Source organism: Fukomys damarensis, unplaced genomic scaffold, assembly GCF_012274545.1.
Source record: "Fukomys damarensis isolate Sample0158 unplaced genomic scaffold, DMR_v1.0_HiC HiC_scaffold_21, whole genome shotgun sequence".
Taxonomy (NCBI): domain Eukaryota; kingdom Metazoa; phylum Chordata; class Mammalia; order Rodentia; family Bathyergidae; genus Fukomys; species Fukomys damarensis.
The window spans coordinates 23043231-23061985 of record NW_022900933.1 but is presented as its reverse complement, the minus strand read 5'-3'; positions in this window follow the sequence as shown (position 1 = coordinate 23061985).

The window sequence follows — 18755 nt, the reverse complement described above, 5'->3', positions numbered from 1 at the left end:
CTGACTTGGACACCTGGGGGAAGCCATTTGTATTTGATTGTCTGAGCACTTAAGGTAGGGGTGGGGTCACTCTTCCAATTCAGTTTTCTTAATTTAAATGCACACATTTAAATCAAGTGTGTCCTCTGTCTGGGTGACATCTACCTTACTTGCTATTTGCTAGTCCTCAGCAGTGTCTGGAACTTGTGAATAATTTAGGAATGCTAGCGGCTCCTTAATCAAGGCAACTGAGGAGAAGTGAAATCTGGATTGCAAGCATCCGCAACTCCCTGCAAAAACTGCCAGCATTAAAATAAGAGAAATGATAAACACATTTAGAAGGGAAGACTTATCCCACAGCATTCTGCAATATTCTCATTCCCTGGATATGAATAATCTAATATTCATATCTCAAAGCTAAAATACTTACTGACTTGATATACAGTGGACAAGAATGAAGATTGTAGAGAAAAGCCTCTGCTTTCAGATAGGCTGACCCTTGTCTCCAGATACCATGGTAGTTGGTGTAGAAAATGTGTTCACTCTTTGCTCAGTTTTGAAAAATGTACCAAGTACTTGCTATGTGTTAAATACTATTCTAGGTATCAGAAATAAAGTTTTTTTTTTTAAAGATAGCATCCCAGATTACACAAAGTTACTGATAGGAAATATATATAATTTAATATAAGCATAAATGTAAAGTAGACATTAAATGTGTGTGTGTGTGTGTGTGTGTGTAAAATTACCCACTACAGTAAGTGCTATGAAGGAAAAAGTTTAAAGAAAATGAGAGTTTACTATAGAGAAAAGTGGTTTGTATCGGTGAAGGATTGTATCAGGAGAGGAGTGGTGTCAGGGAAGATTTCTTAGAGGAAAAATCTTGAAAGAAGAGATTTGAAAGAGTAAACATTAACCAGGTGAGGACTCAATGAGAGAAGAATCCAAACTTATATAGTTCAACACAAGCTGTTTCAAAATATGCCATCTTGGCACACTAAATATTTCAAGATGAATGAATTTGAGAAACAGCAAGAAAGACTCCGACCTTCTCTCCCTTCTCTCCTTAACAGATCATAATAAAATCGTTGTCAAGTAGCTCCTTCTAAAAGTGGCTCAACAAACATTCCAGCATTCTGGGTTGTTCACCTGTCCTTCTGGAGTTAGATCCAGATTCTTCTCATCTCGTACAAAGAATTGGATGAAATCAGCAAAAAGCAGTGACCAAGTTTATTCGAGGAAGTAAAAGTGAAGAGTGAGAGAGAAATTTGCTCTGCAGAAAGAGACTGGGTCGAGTAAAAGGGAAAAAAGCAACAAAAGGACACCCTGGAGAAAACAGGGCAGGATACCATGAGGAAAGCCATGATAGCAAGCTCTTCTTGGTGTCTGTGTCCATTTATACTGTCCAAATCTTGAGAAAATCCAAGAGAATTTCCACAGAGGGGTCCGGAGAGGCAGTGCTGGAATCACACACTTCTGGGTGACATCAGGTCCAAGCCATCATATAGAAAACCTGCTGGGGTTTTCATGAGAAGTCCAGGTCCAGGGCTTTGAGGATTGTTCTACACAATAATTAGCAGGCTATGTCAACTTCCCCAGCCAGCTCTGCTAAGCCCTAATCTCCTATATCGAGACCACTATATGAGAGGTGCCCTCATTATACCTAAAGAAAAAGAACATCCTTCTCTTCAGAGACAAGAGTTGCTGAGAAGGACCCCAAGTGCACAGGCCCTGTTGAACTTTCCCCAGCTTATGACTCTTTGCCCTTTCACATTTTTCCACAACTTTCCTTATCTCATCAACTCTAGTATACAAATGCTCAGTTTAATCATTTCTTTGTGGCCTCTCATCTTTATGAAAGTTCTTATGTCATGTAAAACTTATGTTTAAAACACTGTATGCTTTTTCTCTTGCTAATGTGTCTTATGTTACAAGGTTTCGAGCCAAGAACTTGCAATACTAGAAGAAAGGATATTATTACTCCCCTACAAAGTAACTTACATGAAGTCTCAGAGACAGGATTGTCTCCAGTGCTGCAGCATTTGAAAACCAGAATAGAATCCAATCTGCAGGAGCCTAATGAGTGAGGGCTAGAGCAGCAAAGGGGGAACAAACAAAGGACACCTGTCAGATAGAAATAGGCAAGAAACAGCTTTTTGGCCTCTAGAAACAACATTTTTTTCTTGCTGCAAGGGATGTCATCTAATTTGTCCTACACCAGTGAGTGATAAGGTTAGAATACTATTTCAAAAAGCTCACTATGGCACCTGAGCTCTCCAAAGTAGGAGGAAGTCCTGGTGATCCTTGTTACAAACGGCACATGAGAGACTGTCCAGACACAGGCTTTACGTGAGCAAAAGGGTGGATTTATTCTATCTGGATTCAGACTGAGTTTGTGAATGATTTCAGCAGCTGCTCAGAGAAGAAGGCATGTTTTTTACAGGGTTTTGGAAAGGTTTTTATACTCCTAAGGAATCTGGAGTGGAACGCTTCGGGTCAAAGTTCCCAGGAGAGTCAATGCAGTGTGCAGATATTACTTGGACTTCTCAGCACCAGGAAGATTGTATGTTCTGTCCTAAGTTTTCTCCATGGCCATCTGTTCTGTTTTCTCAGGGCAGCAGGGCCTTTTAGTGGTTTCCTATTGTCCATGGAAGGCTGCACGTTTGCTAAGAGTTTCTCACTCAGTTCAGGCATGACATCCTTAGTTGTGTTAGGAAAAGAATATTAAAATATTGACACTTTAAATTTAATATTTGTATTTGTATGAACATTTTATTCATGGTTGGTTTCCTCTGAATACTTTTTTGTTGTTTGTTTGTTTGTCTGTTTGTTTTGGTACCTGGGATCCAACTTGAGTCCTTGCACTTGTGAGCCAGGCGGTGACACCACTGAGCTAAATCCCCAGCCCTGTATGAACATTTTATAATGCATCTAAAATACTGGTATAGCACTAAAAGTAAGTATATTATTTACAAATTAGTAAATATATTGAAAATTTATGCTTACTGATAAAAAGATAGGAGTGAGTGATTATTTTAAACATCTGATAAGCAATGTCTCACATGAGTTAGCTGCCTATAGAGCAAATAAGGGAGATGGATTTGAGATAAGATGTGTAAGGGTAAGAAGGAAAAAATGCTTTCTTCTGGACTTTTAGGTTCCAGGACTGGGGCCTGAGAAGTAGGGTAACCAAAGATAAATAGGAAACAGGCTCAAAACTGCATTTCATGTTGCATTTTGATATTAACATGTTTAGAGGCCTTCATTGAAAAGAAATAGACTGAAAGAAGGGTTTGACAGAGGGGCTTCTGTAGCATTTTTAACAAAGGTCAATAAATGCTGAGAAAGACAAAAGAAAAAGGGCTGGGTCTTCTAGGGGTAATAAGTGGTAGGTGATGAGGGTTGTATTAGAAATGTTTGTTTGTGCAGACCTGTTTTGGTACAGCTCCCATCTCTGATGATGAGTGCTGTTCCCCTGGTTCAGAGCAAGGAAAAGGAACCTCTACCCAGAAGGAAATTCACACTCCTCTCTTAGGCAGACAGAAGGAGGGCAAAGAGTGCTTTGCATTTCTCCTTAATCACCGTCAGCTCAAAATAATACCTAGGTCAAAGTGGAATATTTAAAGTCAGCATAGACTCATCCCTTTTATCTCTGGCTATTCTTCAACCTGGATAATGCTACATCATGTCTCCCACGTGAAAAGAAATTTGATCATAAACCAGCAATCACAATCCTTGTAGAACTTTGGACTTGGGGGTCACAGATGAGAGGCACCCTTTGCTTGCCTTTCTCTCAGTATTTCAACATGTTTATCATGTATCTGTAGATAGGGTCCAGGATAAGACTGTTAATTGTGCCCCAATTTCAGCCTCTCCAGGCAGGGACTGTTTATCTTTTCAGGTACTCTCGTGGTCTTTGAAGAGAATTCTGAATATCCAGCATCTTAAACGTACCCTCTAAGTTTTTGTAAAGAATCTGAGCATTTTCTTGATATATGGTAATAGTCAAATAGAAATCTGATGCTATGGCCCAGTTCCCTCCTGAACCCCAATTATTAGGATACATTATGAAGAGGTCTATGGCAGCTCTCAGGACTTGTTTTACCCTTTTTATTGAGTCCATCCAGAAGCCACAGCTTCAGCAATCTTCAATACCATCTCCTCAGAGTTGAGCTTCAGTAAATCCCTCAACCAAGAAATTAGCAAAATGAAACAAAATGAAAACAGAACTCAGGAGTGTTTGGGAGGGCTGCGGCAAGCCTGTGTCTAACTGAGAGATTTCACTGTCTTTAACCTCCATCTGCATAGCAAAGCCCATGTTGGTTGCTTAGCACAATGGGAAGAAGTTCAGAGTACTTTCTACCCTTGGGATGTTCAACAAAATACAGGCAGACACAGCTCCAAATCCTAGGGCTCAGAATGAAGGAGGAATTCATCCTCCCTTGCTTCTTCCCACTGTGTGGAGGGCAGCCAGCCAGGCACACAGGTGTGAAGCTCATTAAAAACAGAATTAAACCCAACGGGATAAGTAACAGCCACATGAAGGATGCTCTGCAAAGTAAAGACACTCTCTACCCACTTCGACCTTGGGAAGGGAGTCAGGAGGAAAAAGCTACCTCCCTTTCTTTCCCGTCCTCTATTCTGCTGCCAATCCCTAGAGAAGAGCCACAAAGCTATTTTACCTCCAGATCTGCAGGATGAAGCCCTGTAATACACTTGTTTTACTAATATATTGGAGGAGATGCCGGCAAAGTATGTATGGTATACAGAGAACTGTCCTGAGTGATGGGAGAGCTACAGAAATCAGCAGAGATGGAGATCAGAAAAGCCACCCTAAATTATTCCACTTTAGCATGAGAACTATTTTGAATTGAAGACAAGCTAGGAATAGCAAACAGAAAAAAGATCTCTGCCCTCTGCCTTTTCCTTGATGTCTAGAATCAGAACATAAATTTCCCCTTGTAAAACCAGGAAAAAGAGAGTGACTTATCTGCATAAAGAACCTACACAAACAACCATTATTTACCATACATTTTCTAGTTAGCCTCCTACAGTTTACTCTTCTTAGGAGCTCAAGCCCCTTTTTCTTTGTCTAGTCACTATGTACTCCATAAATTCATTACTTTTTGTTAAAATGGTATATAACTTCCTTGGCGCAACCATTTCTTTGAATTTTCACTTTTATGGAAACTCTATGCACATAAATTAAAAATAGAATGGCCAAAGGCCAGGGATTTTAGCTCAGTAGTTACCCCACTTGCTTCACGAGCTAAAGGTCCTGAGTTCGACCACCAGTACCAACAACAACAAAAATAATAGAATGGCCAAGGATGGTGGTGCACATCTGTAATCCCAGCACTTTGGGAGGCTAAAGCAGGAGATTGAAAGTTGCCAACCTGAGCAACTTAGCAAGATCATGTCTCAAAATAAAAAAGTAAAGGGCTAGGGCATAGCTCAGTAAAACATGTATGCATTTTTTTCAGCTAATCTGTCTCCAGTAAAACATGTATGCATATTTTCCCAGTTAATCTGTCTTTTGTCAGTTTAACTTGCAGTTTCCAGCAGCAGAACCTAAGAGGTTAGGAGAAAACTTTTTCCTCCCTGAAAGCAGAAGGCCAAAGCACTACCAAAATAAGTGAACATAAATGAAACATTATTTCTCCATTAACCTAAGTTCTGGAAAATAAAGGTCACAATGAGATTGTGAGAATTATTAAATTTCTCACTTCCACCCACGCCAGTCTCACAGAACATGAACTTCAAATTATTGCCTCAGCAAACCAGAGAACATGTAATTCCATTGACCTTCATGTTTGCTTTCAAATAATAGGAGTTAGAAGCAAATCTTTGATGCCTAAGGTCTATTTTATAGCCTGCTTCAATAATAAGATGGGTACAGAGAATTTTAGCCCAGACTGTTGAACGAAATATAAGCCAGTTAGGAGTATTGGGAGTTTCTTATTGCAGATTGTCTGAGGAACTAGAGTTTTGGTAAGTTTTTCATTTCAATTGACTCTAAAACATTGCAATGGTGAAACGCTAAAATTTTTATGTCAATTATTTTCATAAAAGCTTTCAGGAAAGCTTTTAATTCCTCTAACTTCTTTCAGACATAGTATCTGATAAGTATATGCAAAGTGAAATGAACAGAAAGCAGGACTTGGTAAGATGCTTTGTGCACAAGAATTATGGCAAAGGTGGGGAGGGGTTTCCAATAGAGGGAGAGGGACTATTGCTATGGGAAAAACACTATGACTGTAAGATCTTCAGGTGCTTCAGGAAGTAGGCAAAAGAGATTTTTCTCTTATATAAAAAGTGAACATGGCTTCCAAAACCATACAGGAAGTAGGGTGCAAAGGGGGTGCAACTGGATGGCAGGACAGTGAATGTTTTTGAACAAGACTGGTGCCTCTCCTGAGGGGCAGTCTAGGAGGGGTGTATGCAGTCAGGGCTGAGGTTGGGCCAAGTTCAATGACCTGGACCAAAACTTAGTTCATTTTCATTTGCTCAAATTGACCAGTGGAAGCAAAACAATTCAGCTGACCATTTATGGGGTAAAGTAAGGGGACTTAACATTTCTGTCTGGCCTCCTCGTAGATAAACAAAGGGAGTATCCATGAATCTTATCTGTTATAAGGCAGAAGGTGGTTCATTGTGTTAAACCATTTCCTGGAAAACAAAGGATGGAGGGGATTTCTTAATCTTCGCTCTTTCATGAGAAACCAAGCCTCTAATAAAATTTAATGTTGTTGATAAGGATAATCGTTAAAATAGAGCTATTTTTTCAAATAAGATCACCTCAAAAAAAATTTGAATGCAGTCTCTTTTAAAGTTTGCACATGGTATTTTGGCTCTTAAGTTATTGGACATTTGTTTTTTTTTTCCCCCATAGACATCCACAACACAAAAGGCTCTCTAGGCCATTAAAATACTGAATTAAGCCAACAAAGGCCTCAGTTTGAATATATCATTGTATAAAAAGTAATTGTCATTATGCGGAAGCCTCTCATTTATAACTAATTTAGTAATTATTAAAAATCTACCATATGAATCCTGCTTATTACTTACATTTTTACAAAGACAAATTCTACCACCACTTAATTCCCAAAACCCAATTTGAAAAAGGCTAGCTTAAAAAGCTAATTCCAGTAATCATACCATAAACTTTAAAGTGCATACAAGAAAGGTGTTATCAAGCCAGGCATGGTGTTACACGCCTGTAGTCCCAACACTTGAGAAGCTGAGGCATGAGGATCACCACAAATTCAAAGCCGAAAATACCTTTTTTTTTTCTCTTTTGAGAACCTGTATCCAAAAAAAAAAAGGGAATTTGTCATGGAAAACCATCCCTTTTCCTCATTATTGTCATATCTTCATCTGGGCTGGTTCTACATGAGTTTTGCCAACAGATATTTCTTAGCTCCTGAGTAAAAATATTCAGGTATCTTTAGAAAATTCCTGTTAGAGAAAGAATACTACAGGCCAAAGGAAGTAGGAAACAACATAAGAAATTAAAGTGATAAAAAATTAATCACATATTAATCTTTAAAATACTTTAAAACCTATACACATAACGCACTGAGCCAACATAATAAGCGGTATACATTTAGATAATTCATTTTTAAATATCGCTTCTAAACTATAATCTCTCTCCATTGTTGAGCAAGAATAAAGCATCAGTGAACACAAAACAATGGAAGGGTGAGCGGGCTGGGTTGTGTGCTAAGAAAGCAAGTCCCCCCAGTAAACACTGCGCAAGTGCCTCCTGCCTCTCCACGTACCCTCTAATTATGCTTCTCCTGCTCTCTCCACCCACTACCCAGAATTCTTTCAAAGGAACTAAAGCTCTTATTTACTGAACTGCCAGAGTGTTAATCATGTCTAATGGCTTTAACACAAAAGCAGGCAACTTTTAAATGTATTACATAAGAACTATTAATTCCTTGCTTCCTTCTATCCCCTTGGGCTTCTCTTCTTATTCCTGCATTCTCTCATGATTACAGTAAATCTCCTTCCATCTACTAAAACCAGTTCCTCCTCTCTTTTCAGTGAACCTTGGAGTAATAAGAGTGACTCGAGGAAGAAAAGGCAACAGCGTAGAGAAGTCTGCATCAGAAAGCACTTTACTGATCTCTCTATCTGCTGGGTAATCATCACCACCTAGCATGGTGCCCATCACATACTAGACACTGAATCAATATTTATTAAACGGAAAGAGGGAAGGAAGGAGCAAGGGAGCCAGGGAGGAAGAAAAGTAATATTACTCCCTATTATGAGCATGGGTTTGCCCATCTTTCTGCAGGAAATTTATCAAGGACTATATTAAGGAGGTTGAGTATGCCAAATTGTAGAAAATAATGACCTCTGTAGAGGAAGTGTATCTGTGTTCCCAGTTTCCTTCCTGCCCTCTATATATTTGGCTTTCAAAGAGGAGCCAAGGATAAGATATGAGATGATTGGTTCCAGGACACAAAGAGAAGACAGCGCTGGAAGCCTCTGCTGCCAGGCTGGCCCAAGAATTAATTGCTCTGTCTCGGCAAGTCCAGGCTCACCAGTGCAGTGATGCAGAAATGGCCTCGGGGCTCCTCTCTCTGAACCCGAGGTCACAATCCTCCATCATCCCTGGCTCCAGGCAGCTATAAGCAGCACAGGCATGGAGCAAGCCAAGGTGCAGGGGTCTGCAACTATAAACAGTAGAAACCACCCACAATCACTGTTTGGTTTTACTTTCCATTCCACAAACTTTGCCCAGAAGGTATGGGGTAATCAGTAATTACTTAGAATACAATGGCCAGAGTTAATTGCTCCTCTTACAACTGTGTCAAAAAACAACAAGGGAATTGAACCTATAAATGAGCCATGTATATCAGGAAGCAGAAAATAACAGTGCTTAGGAGTTACTTTCTTTGAAACACTTGACCATCTATCAATGCAGTATTCCAAGCAAATATCCCTAGGAGACAGTTATGTTCATTTTGTCAATTCTTCAAGTCTGTTTGCAAGTTAACTAAAAGGGTGAGATTTGCCACTGTGAATCAGTGAGTGAGTGAGCTGTACCTGTCAAACCACTTCCATAGAAGAAATGCACTAAGGAGGGCAAGATATTGTGCAGAGTTAAACTTGCAAAAGCATGGAATTATTGGTGTCCTTTGTTAGTATGGATTACTGAAGATAAAATATTCAGTTCCCAACAGCTTCACAATTAACAAATCCTAGGGCTCCTTATTGTTTTCTTGTCACAGTAATTGTTTATCGGGAAATGTGGACTATAGACTCAGATGTAGAAAAGAACATACATCATTACAGATACAGATTTGCCTGCATATATTGAATGATTCCTTATGTTTATTTGTGTGCATGCAAACACACACACACACATGCATCACCTTTTTAAGTCATGGCATGACACATGTAGCAACCCAGGCTACAAAGTCAAAAATGTGGGTACAAGCCACATACTTCCAATACATCGCTGTGTAAAAACCTTGCCAGTCCTAATTTTGGTAAAGCATCAATTTCTCTAGTACTCTGAGACTTCAACATTTGAATAATTTATTTAAGAAATGTGTTCCTGCAGTAAGCATTAATTTCTTGCTAAAATCTTGTACTTTTCTAATTGAAGATATCTCTCTACCTATCAAAGACTGTGTCCAGATCCTGAAATCTCAAGAACTTACCTCCTCCAAATTGAAAGCATAAAGAATAGGTTGTGCAGTGGGGAATGCGGCCTGAGAAATAGGTATAGTGTAAAAGTAGGAAAAAAATGTATGCTGGCTTCTTTTGTAAAATTTCAGCTATCTTGCTGGAATGGTTCTCTTTCTGAGTGCCATACTGAATCTTAAAACTTTGTTCTAAGATGTCTAAAGTGAAAAAAGAAATAGGAATATATAAAGAAAAGCAGACCTCAAACATCCCCAAGAATAAAAATGATCTCATGATTAGAGACACGCACCAAAATATTTTAATCTAACTATACAATCGCAAATCTAATAATGAAGCAAAGCAAGAAGCATATGAATAAATAAGTGTTACTCATAAAATTTCAGAACTCTAGAATTGTGGTGTCTGGTGTGGTAGCCATTAGCCAGCACACATAACAATTTAAAGTCAAAATTAACTAGATTTGAAATTCTGTTCCTCTATTTAATTGTTCTTCGGTTACTACAAATGCTCAGTAACCTGGTGTGACTACTGACTACTATATTGAACAAGGCAGAGATTGAACATTTCTAACATCACAGAAAGTCATACTAGTCAGCACTGTTTTGCAAATAGGAATTTTTTTAGAGGTAATTAGAAATCTGGGTACATGACAAAAAAACTGAACAAATTACCTTCTAAGCCACAAAAGTTCAGTAATGCTATAAAGAGATTTACTATCTTTGAAACATTCAAAAGGCAAAAGGTATTAAATGAGAACTAAGCTTCAAAATTTAAAAAAGGATTTTAAAAAGTACAGACTGATAACTTCCAATTCTGTGAGAAAATAGTGTGTACATTTGAGGTATAATCAAAATATAACACAAATTTTTAAATGTGTTTCAGAAAAAGACACATTGCCACCGATCCCCTTCAAAATACTCCCCATGCTTTGAACACATGTATCCCACTGTTCTTGCCAATTTCTGAAGTAGGTCTGGAACTTCTCATTCATGAGTATCGTTTCATAGCGCCTGCAAGTCCTGAATCGATTCAAATCATTTACAGAAATTTCTGTCCAAGTGGTGCGTCTTTAACAACCTTATACAACAGAGCTGACTCTGTGTGACTCCAGGCTCTTTTCCAAAGTCAAGCTGACTGTGCAAGGGAAGCATTTTGAGCCAATTAAGATATCAAGGTAGTCTTGATAGCACAACGAAAAGCATTCCTGAAAGAACTGCTTCGAAAAGTGGAAGAACAATGAGATAAGTATGTTCAAAGCAAGGGCAAGTTTTTGAGGGAAATTAATGTTATTGTGTCTTTCACTATAATAATTTTTTAGATTTTAAACATTCACAATTCTTACTGTAATAAAAAATTTTAATGTAAACATTCATCATAATTTTTATGTAACTTGGTAAAGGAGAGAATATGTTGATTCTTAAGAACCACCATGGGCTCATTAAGACAAAATATGCTCACTTATCTTTCTGGTAAGGAGATTTGATAAGACACCATATAGCATCACCACAGGCAAATTTGAGCACGGCTGTGACAAAGGCTTTTAGGACAGTCTTGAGGGGAGAATAAAAAAATGTTTGCTGATGATTAACACTGTTACCAGCTTTCACAAAGAGTAGGATAGCAGAACATAAATATATTTATTAAAATATCCATGTTCATGTTGAGGGAGGTTCCAAATGACAAACCTAAGGATCTGTTTCTTGTTTCTATCCAGCTCTGTAGATTTGCTTAAAGCTTAAATTAAGATATGAGTATAAAACTTATCAAATGGAAGCTGGCAGAAATTTTCACTGGAGAATAGACTCATACCATTAGTAAACCCTAAAGAATTTGGAGGGGGAAAGTACAAAAATGAACACGATGAAATTTAGCAGGAAAAAAAGTCAGCTGTTCCATTTAGTATTTAAGATTAGTTCATCACATACTTTGTGCACTGCAGTAAGTGAGCTTCAGGAAGTCAAGTCCCGAAGGCCTTAGCTGACTGCACTCTTAAGTCGTTCGTCCCAGCTTTACTCAACAGGTTTTGATTTGAAGCTTCCCTGAGAGAACTATACTGGTATGTTCAGGAAACATTTAGTCACCTCAAATTCTCCAGGATTTGTGCAAAAGAAGAGCCAGAGTCTTGCAGCCTAGCAAGGAAGGAAAGAGAGGCAGCCACGGAGAGATCTTGGATAACAGGTACTGAAGTTCAGTTACATATAAGGAATATTGCAATGTTCTTTGTCACAGTAGGGTTACTAGAGATCAAATAAATTTAGTAGGTTTTGGGAAGAACTATAAAAGAGGAGCTTGAAGTTTTCAACACATTTTTAAGGAGATGGAAAGGCTCATGACCCTATTTGATGATTATACACTAAATACATGTGAACCATCACACTGATCATAATATGTACAGCTATTATATGTCATTTTTTTAAAAAAGAGAGAATATTGTACAAATAACATGTCAAATTAAGAAAAGGAGAAAATGAATCTCCTCTTGTCCATTTCTCTTTGAAAACTTATGTTTAAAGGAAACACTGGACACCTAAGGTTGATTTTTAGGAAGATGGCCAAAAGAACAAGATTCAGGGGTGTGGGATTCTCATTCCAATTCAGTACAAGGCAAAAAGGAGGAAAAAGAAGACAAATACACATAAATTATATGCTAATTGGTACAATATTAATTCCAAACAGAAGATGCAAATAAAGTACTTTGTTTCTGTGAAGAATGGAGACTTCTGTTTAGCCTCTAGGAAAGACTGATAGAGGACACGATAGTGAAAATCAGTTATTTCAATGACAGCAGTTGTAAGAAAGATGAATTGAACTCATTCTATATTACTCAAGAGTATAGAATGAGGGCCATTGTTATAGGAAGTTATGGGAAACATATTTCAATTCAATAGAAAGAAAGATTTCCTAATAATTAGTTCTGTCCTAAAGTAAGATGAGACCCCTCCATAGAGCAATCATCTCTCTCAGTGGGATGTTAGACAGAAGCCATATGTTGGTAGCACTTAAGAAGGTCTCCAGCCATGGGCGCAAAATTGATCCAGATAACCTCTAACAACCTTTCCACTTCAGAAATTCTATGACTGTTTTCCTCTTCCTCTCACCTGCACTGATCCCACTTGGTGACTAACTAAAGAGCAGCCAGCTGACTCAACAGAGGATCATAAATCAGACTTTCCACTGTTCTCCGCCCCCTCCCTGTCTCCAGGCAAGATAATGTGGCTGCCTTCGCAATGCCTGCAATACGTAGGAGTTTGTGATGTATTAGACTATTTCTGTTTCTTAAGATTTATTTGGCTTTTATATAAACAACTTAATTCATCTCACTTTCCCTCCCCTCGTGGACACAACACATCACAGGGTTGTTTAACCCTTTTTTAAATATTAAATGTAAGCTGAAAGCACAAGAAAACCTTACAGAACAAAAATGCAGTGCAAACTTAGGCATGTGTAGCAATTTGGAACTTTAACGGTTTGATTCGGTGACTATGTATAGAGTACTTGCTTGAGTATGTTCAATTACTTATGAAATATCTTAACTCTTTTAAACTGACACCTACTTAAGGACCTAGCTAAAGGACCAAAGTTCTTGCTAAGGTGCTCTGAGATTCTAGTCCATCAAAAATAATTATTAACACCTTTTATTTATAAGACTCTTTACTAGTCACTAAAGAAAACAGAAATGTGAGTCATACATAGACCCTTCCATGAAGAAGCTTTCTAATGGTATACAAATTATTGAAGCAAGACGGAATGTGAGGGCCTCCACAGAGCTATATAGATCTCTCTAGAGAAAGTTCATATACGGCCTTTAAAAAATCAAAGCTAAGGTCATCAAAAAGGACAAAAGCATGAAAGACCATAATTCTGGAATCATCTATTTCCCCATTGGGTGGACGTGGGAGGGGAAGAGATTCTCATAATAAGAATTATATTTAGGGAACAGTCATCTATCAGAAATATATAAATTATTTAGAGAGTAGAGGGATAAACTCGTTGGTCCTCATTGAAGAGAAGTAAGCAGACCAACAAATTACACAATAGAATTAAGAGTACAAGGGAGTAGCTAAATTGGACACTATGTCACCTAATCAATAAAATTTGGAAATTAAGAGGAAGGAGTGGAGAAGATTATGAACTCAAAATAGAAAGGATTTATTGAGAGAATTTCTAGGTATCCTTGTTGGCTGGAGTAAATAAGCGGCAGTTGAAGAAAAATAAAATGTAAGCACATAGAAAGGGAAATTTTGGAAAAACAATTCCAAACTGATACACAGCATGTTAATCTAATTGTCTTAGTAACTTTTCTCCTTACTGCCACAAAATACCCAACACCTACAGTTAAAGGAGGAAATGTTTATTTGGCTTACAGTTTGTAGAGGTTTTAGTCCATAACTGGCTGGCTCCAAGGCAGGGTGGCATGGCAGGAGGGCATCACAGAGTAGAAATAGTTCATGGCAGGCAGAAGACAATAGAAGCAAGTAACCGGTAAGAAATGACCATTAGCAGCTTCTTTCTCCCCCTTTTTTATCCTATCTGAACTGCTTAGGGAGGGTGTCAAACCAGTCAGTGGAATAGTTTAATAATCACACTATCTTGATCATAGCACCCTTAATCCTAGCACTGCACTATAAATCAATCACACACTCTAGATCCAGCCACCTCTGAAAAAGCCCCACATATGACTGCTTGAGACTTTGGGGGGAACATCTAGACACAAGCATAACACTAATATAGTGTTTCATTTGGTAGTTTAAGTAAACATAGTCATCACTGGAACTAGGGTGGAATACGGGTTTGGGGGATGAGTTGAAAGTTAAATTAACAAGTATGAAAACAGAAAATCAAGTTAATTGTGTACAAATGGAAAGGATATAGCTAAGTGAGGAGTTAAGACAGCAATCTGATCATTTGTATAAAATTCACAAGACAGTAAATTATAAAGATACCCCTGAAAAACAATTAACTCTGTCCCAAACACCCAACATCAAATAGAACCAGAATCATAAGCCTTTGGCAGACAATTTTAGAAATTTATCACACAGTTTAACAAATCACACTGAAATACTCAGTCACTGAACCGCAAATAGCTTTTAGTTATAAAAAGAGCTACAGCATGTCAGTGGTATGATGCTTACCAACCCAGATCTAGGCAACTAGGATAATTAAGGTATTTTAGTACTCAGTTCACTGCCATAGTATCAAAGGTCAGTGACAGTGTTCTTTCTTTCTTCAAAGTTAAGTATACCTTAAAGATAACCTGCATTAATTACTTTGGTCTCTCAATTATTTGTCAGCCTAGTTAAACACAAAAGGTGACAGTACTTCCTGTTCCCATACTGAAAGTTTGCTTTGCCTTCCTTTTCTTCCTTCCTTCCTCCCTCCCTTTCTTTCTCCCTCCCTTTCTATCTTCCTTCCTTCCTTTCTTCCTTCCTTCCTTCCTTCCTTCCTCAGATTTGCTAATGCCACAGAAAGGGCCCTTTTAATTTAAGTGAAAAGTACTAAAAAGATTCAGGTAATTATCATTCAGCACTTCATTGTTATTCAGAATAAAATTTATGATAGCATATTTGTCCAGCAAATGTCTTACTTAAATTGTTCAGAATAAAATGTTCCTATTGATTTGAGAAAAAAATAAAGACTCTGATCATTAAGAGATCTGGAGAAAGTCTAGGATCACCTTTTTTAATTTTTTTTTTTTCTGATGGTTGGCTTTTGGACCTTGATTGATCTTTAAGAGACCTACTCTCCTCTGGCCAAACAATTTCGAGAGATACTAAAAGGCTCCTACTAATGTAACTTTCACATGCAAACCAACCAATCCAAAGCCCATATCCCCTAACTACCAGTTTCATTTGACTCATTAAACTCTAATCACCCAAGAACCAAGTACTAGACAAATAGTATCAGCCCTGTACTCGAGCCTGCTGAAATAATTCAAACTGAGCAACCTTCTACCTGCTGACTTTGCTTCACAAATTCCTTCCATAGAAAGAATAATAATAATACATTCTCGTTTTTCCCTCCTCCTGCTGTCTTCTGAGTGACTTCAATGCTTCTACCTGTAACTTTACCTGCCGAAGCATGTCCCTCTTCTAAACTGCACATCATAAACTAATGGCAATCTCCTGATCTGTGGAGCCCTGTCAAATCTGAATAATAATCAAACCTACATTTTAAAACACAAGCGATGAGTAAAATGTGAAAAGAGACAGGTAAGTTCATGGGCAGCAAGGGTATCAAATTGGGGTTTAGTATTGTATGAAGGCAGAGACCACAGCCTGCTGGGAAGATTTGGAAAGCCTTTGTAAATGAATTGTCACTTGGGAAGTACAAGGAGGGTAAAACTGTATGTTGTAAGAAATATATCAAACCCTAACTTGGTCCCTAATGTTCTAGGGAAAGCCAAGGGATTGTCAGAGAATGAAGTTACCAGATATTTATCTGGTATTTATTTGGTGTCTGGAGGCAATTTGAAGTTTAGATTAAACCTCAGTAGATGTCTGCAGATTAAATAAGATTTAACCCCAGAGAGATCTGCCAGGAGCAGAGTATTACTGAAGGAAAATTCAATTGTAGTTATGATGGTCAGACAGAAGCAATGTTGAAATTAGGTTTCCAAATGATTCAGTGGTAGAGCAAGACAATATGGTAGATACTGTTGCATTAGTAGAATAAGAGTAAGAAAGAGGTAAGTGTGTGAAAGAAAAGGAAGAGGAAGAGTTGCTGTTTGTGGTTTAACTATCAATATGAATAATTACAGAAAAAAAGAATTCATAGTGCTGCAAGGAGAATACCAAGTGAACAGAGCTTCAATCCTAGAAAGACAATTAGAGGGCTATCAGAATTTTTGTGGTTTTAAACAGGCTTCCCCCAAAGACAGGCTAAGACAAGGAGGCTACTTGCTGACATCTTTAATTCAAAAGAAAAGAAAAAAACAAAACTACCCATTTATAATGTGACTATAATCTGTGCTTAAGGATAATGATAGCCAGGAATAAAGAAATTGAATTTGCAGAAAACATAAAATATATTAAAAAGTCATCAGATATTTATCTGGTAATTTTCATGTTGGGTGAACCGCTCAGTAAAAAATATTCAGCTACGATAACGCAGGAAGGTACGCAGCTTGGACATCTTCAGGTTGCAAATTCTGAAGGAGAAAAACACGATTTTTGTGAAAAGCAGCTTTCTCCCCATTTCAGCACCTATTCCGTGACCATCACAGAACTTATATTTTAAAACAACTGTAATATATCAGAATATAGAATAAATATAAATACATATATATAGAGAGAGAAATATACAGAAAATAAATATAGAATAGAAAAGAGCAAAGCAGACAGGTCAGGAGTGTGAGTGAGTTCACTCGTGAGATCGGGGCAGGTGGGAATATTGTGGGAGGCTTCGCTGACAAGGTGTGAACATAGATGAGGGCAGAAGCCAAGCATATTTACGGGAGAAGCATTTTCTGGGTGCCAGGCACTGGGCTGAGTGCACTACAGGTGTTTCATTTTCACCCCTGTGAAACATTTGTTACCATTATGATCTATCCCACACTTGAGTAAATGGAGCAAAAAGAAGATAACTAGCTTTGCCAAGCACAGCTAGTAAAGGTCATCTGGATGTAGACATAGGTAATGTGAGTGTTAAAACCCAAATGCCTTTTAAAATTCCTCCTTCCTGCCTAAGCTCAGACTTGAATTGGATCCCAACTGGACTTTCTAACCCTGGGAGGAAGAAATTCCAGGGAAGCATGTGCTAGAGAGTTGGTTACCAGAGTGCTATTCCTTTGCGGCTTTCCAACTCACCACAGCAAATGCAAAGAAGTCCTGAGCACTAGCAGGACAGCCCCACACTCCCGGTACATCTCCTACTGCACACTGTTGCCAGCCCTGCTGTGTGAACCACTTGCGGTTCTGGGCCCCAATGATAAAATTGGTTGCTCATCTCTCCTGGAAGGACACGGAGAGGAAGTGAGGTGAACTGAGGACTTGAGCCCTCGGAATATCCCACTTTGCTGATGTGGAGGCTTTGCCAGTTCATTCATCCATTCCATACTGTCTGGGGCCGTACCCACTCTAAGAGCGAGCACATTGTAGTCGTGGCCGCTGTCCCTGGGGTACTGCCAGTCCAGTACAGAAGGGGATGTGAGGGAGGTCATAATTTGGCAGAGGAGAAAGCAATCAGGACAGAACTTGTAAGCAACCACTTACAGCTTAGGAAGAGGGTATTACCACCTAAATATATGCCAGCGTTAAATAGAAAATTCTAAGTTTGCATACTTAAACTGAAAAACCAATTATCTTAAAGGGGAAAAATCATGAACTTAGCACTTTTAAAATACCTGGAGTTAGAATCTGGATATTACAACTATAAATTAATTGCCCTGAGTGGTCACTCTCTAGTCATCCAACCCCTCAGTAAAGATGTGGTGTTCTAGCAGAAAGATTGAAATGGATGCCCAGCTCTTCTGTGCCCATGCACAGCGCCCCCTAAGGGTTGGACTAGCCAGGAAGGAATGCAAAAATGGCTGCAAGTGTCAACATCAGTTTGCTTTTCTCCAAAGCCAGCTGTGAGGAATAAATTATGGCAAGTTTGTTAAATTCATTGAACCAATAATTCCTGAATGTTCACAAGATATCAGGAAGTGAATTAGGCGCAGGCATAAAGATGTTAACTGTGTGGTTAAGGGAAGGGAAGGGAAGGGAGAGAGAGGGGAGAGGAGAGAAAGAAGGAGAAAGCATTTTATCAGATTTAAATATTTCTACATTACACTGTGAAGTTTCAAAATAAATTGCCAAATAGCCCGCTCAGTGTTAGTTAAATAAAGATAGGAGAACATCATTTAAAATGGTGATAACTGGGGAAAAAATGGAAACAAGGACATTTTAGGCCAGAGATTTAGCTCAGTGGTTCCTCTTCCTGCCTTGCAAGCACAAGGTCCCAAGTTCGATTCCGGGTACCACAAACAAACAAAAAACAATAAAATGGTGACAACTGAAATAGTAGGAAGGAGAAATAGCAGTGTCAGTAACTTCAGTCCTGGAAGGCAATAAGGCAATAGCAGCAATTGATGAGCTTAGGGTTTAGCTGAAGCCAATCCTAGAGCATGCATATAT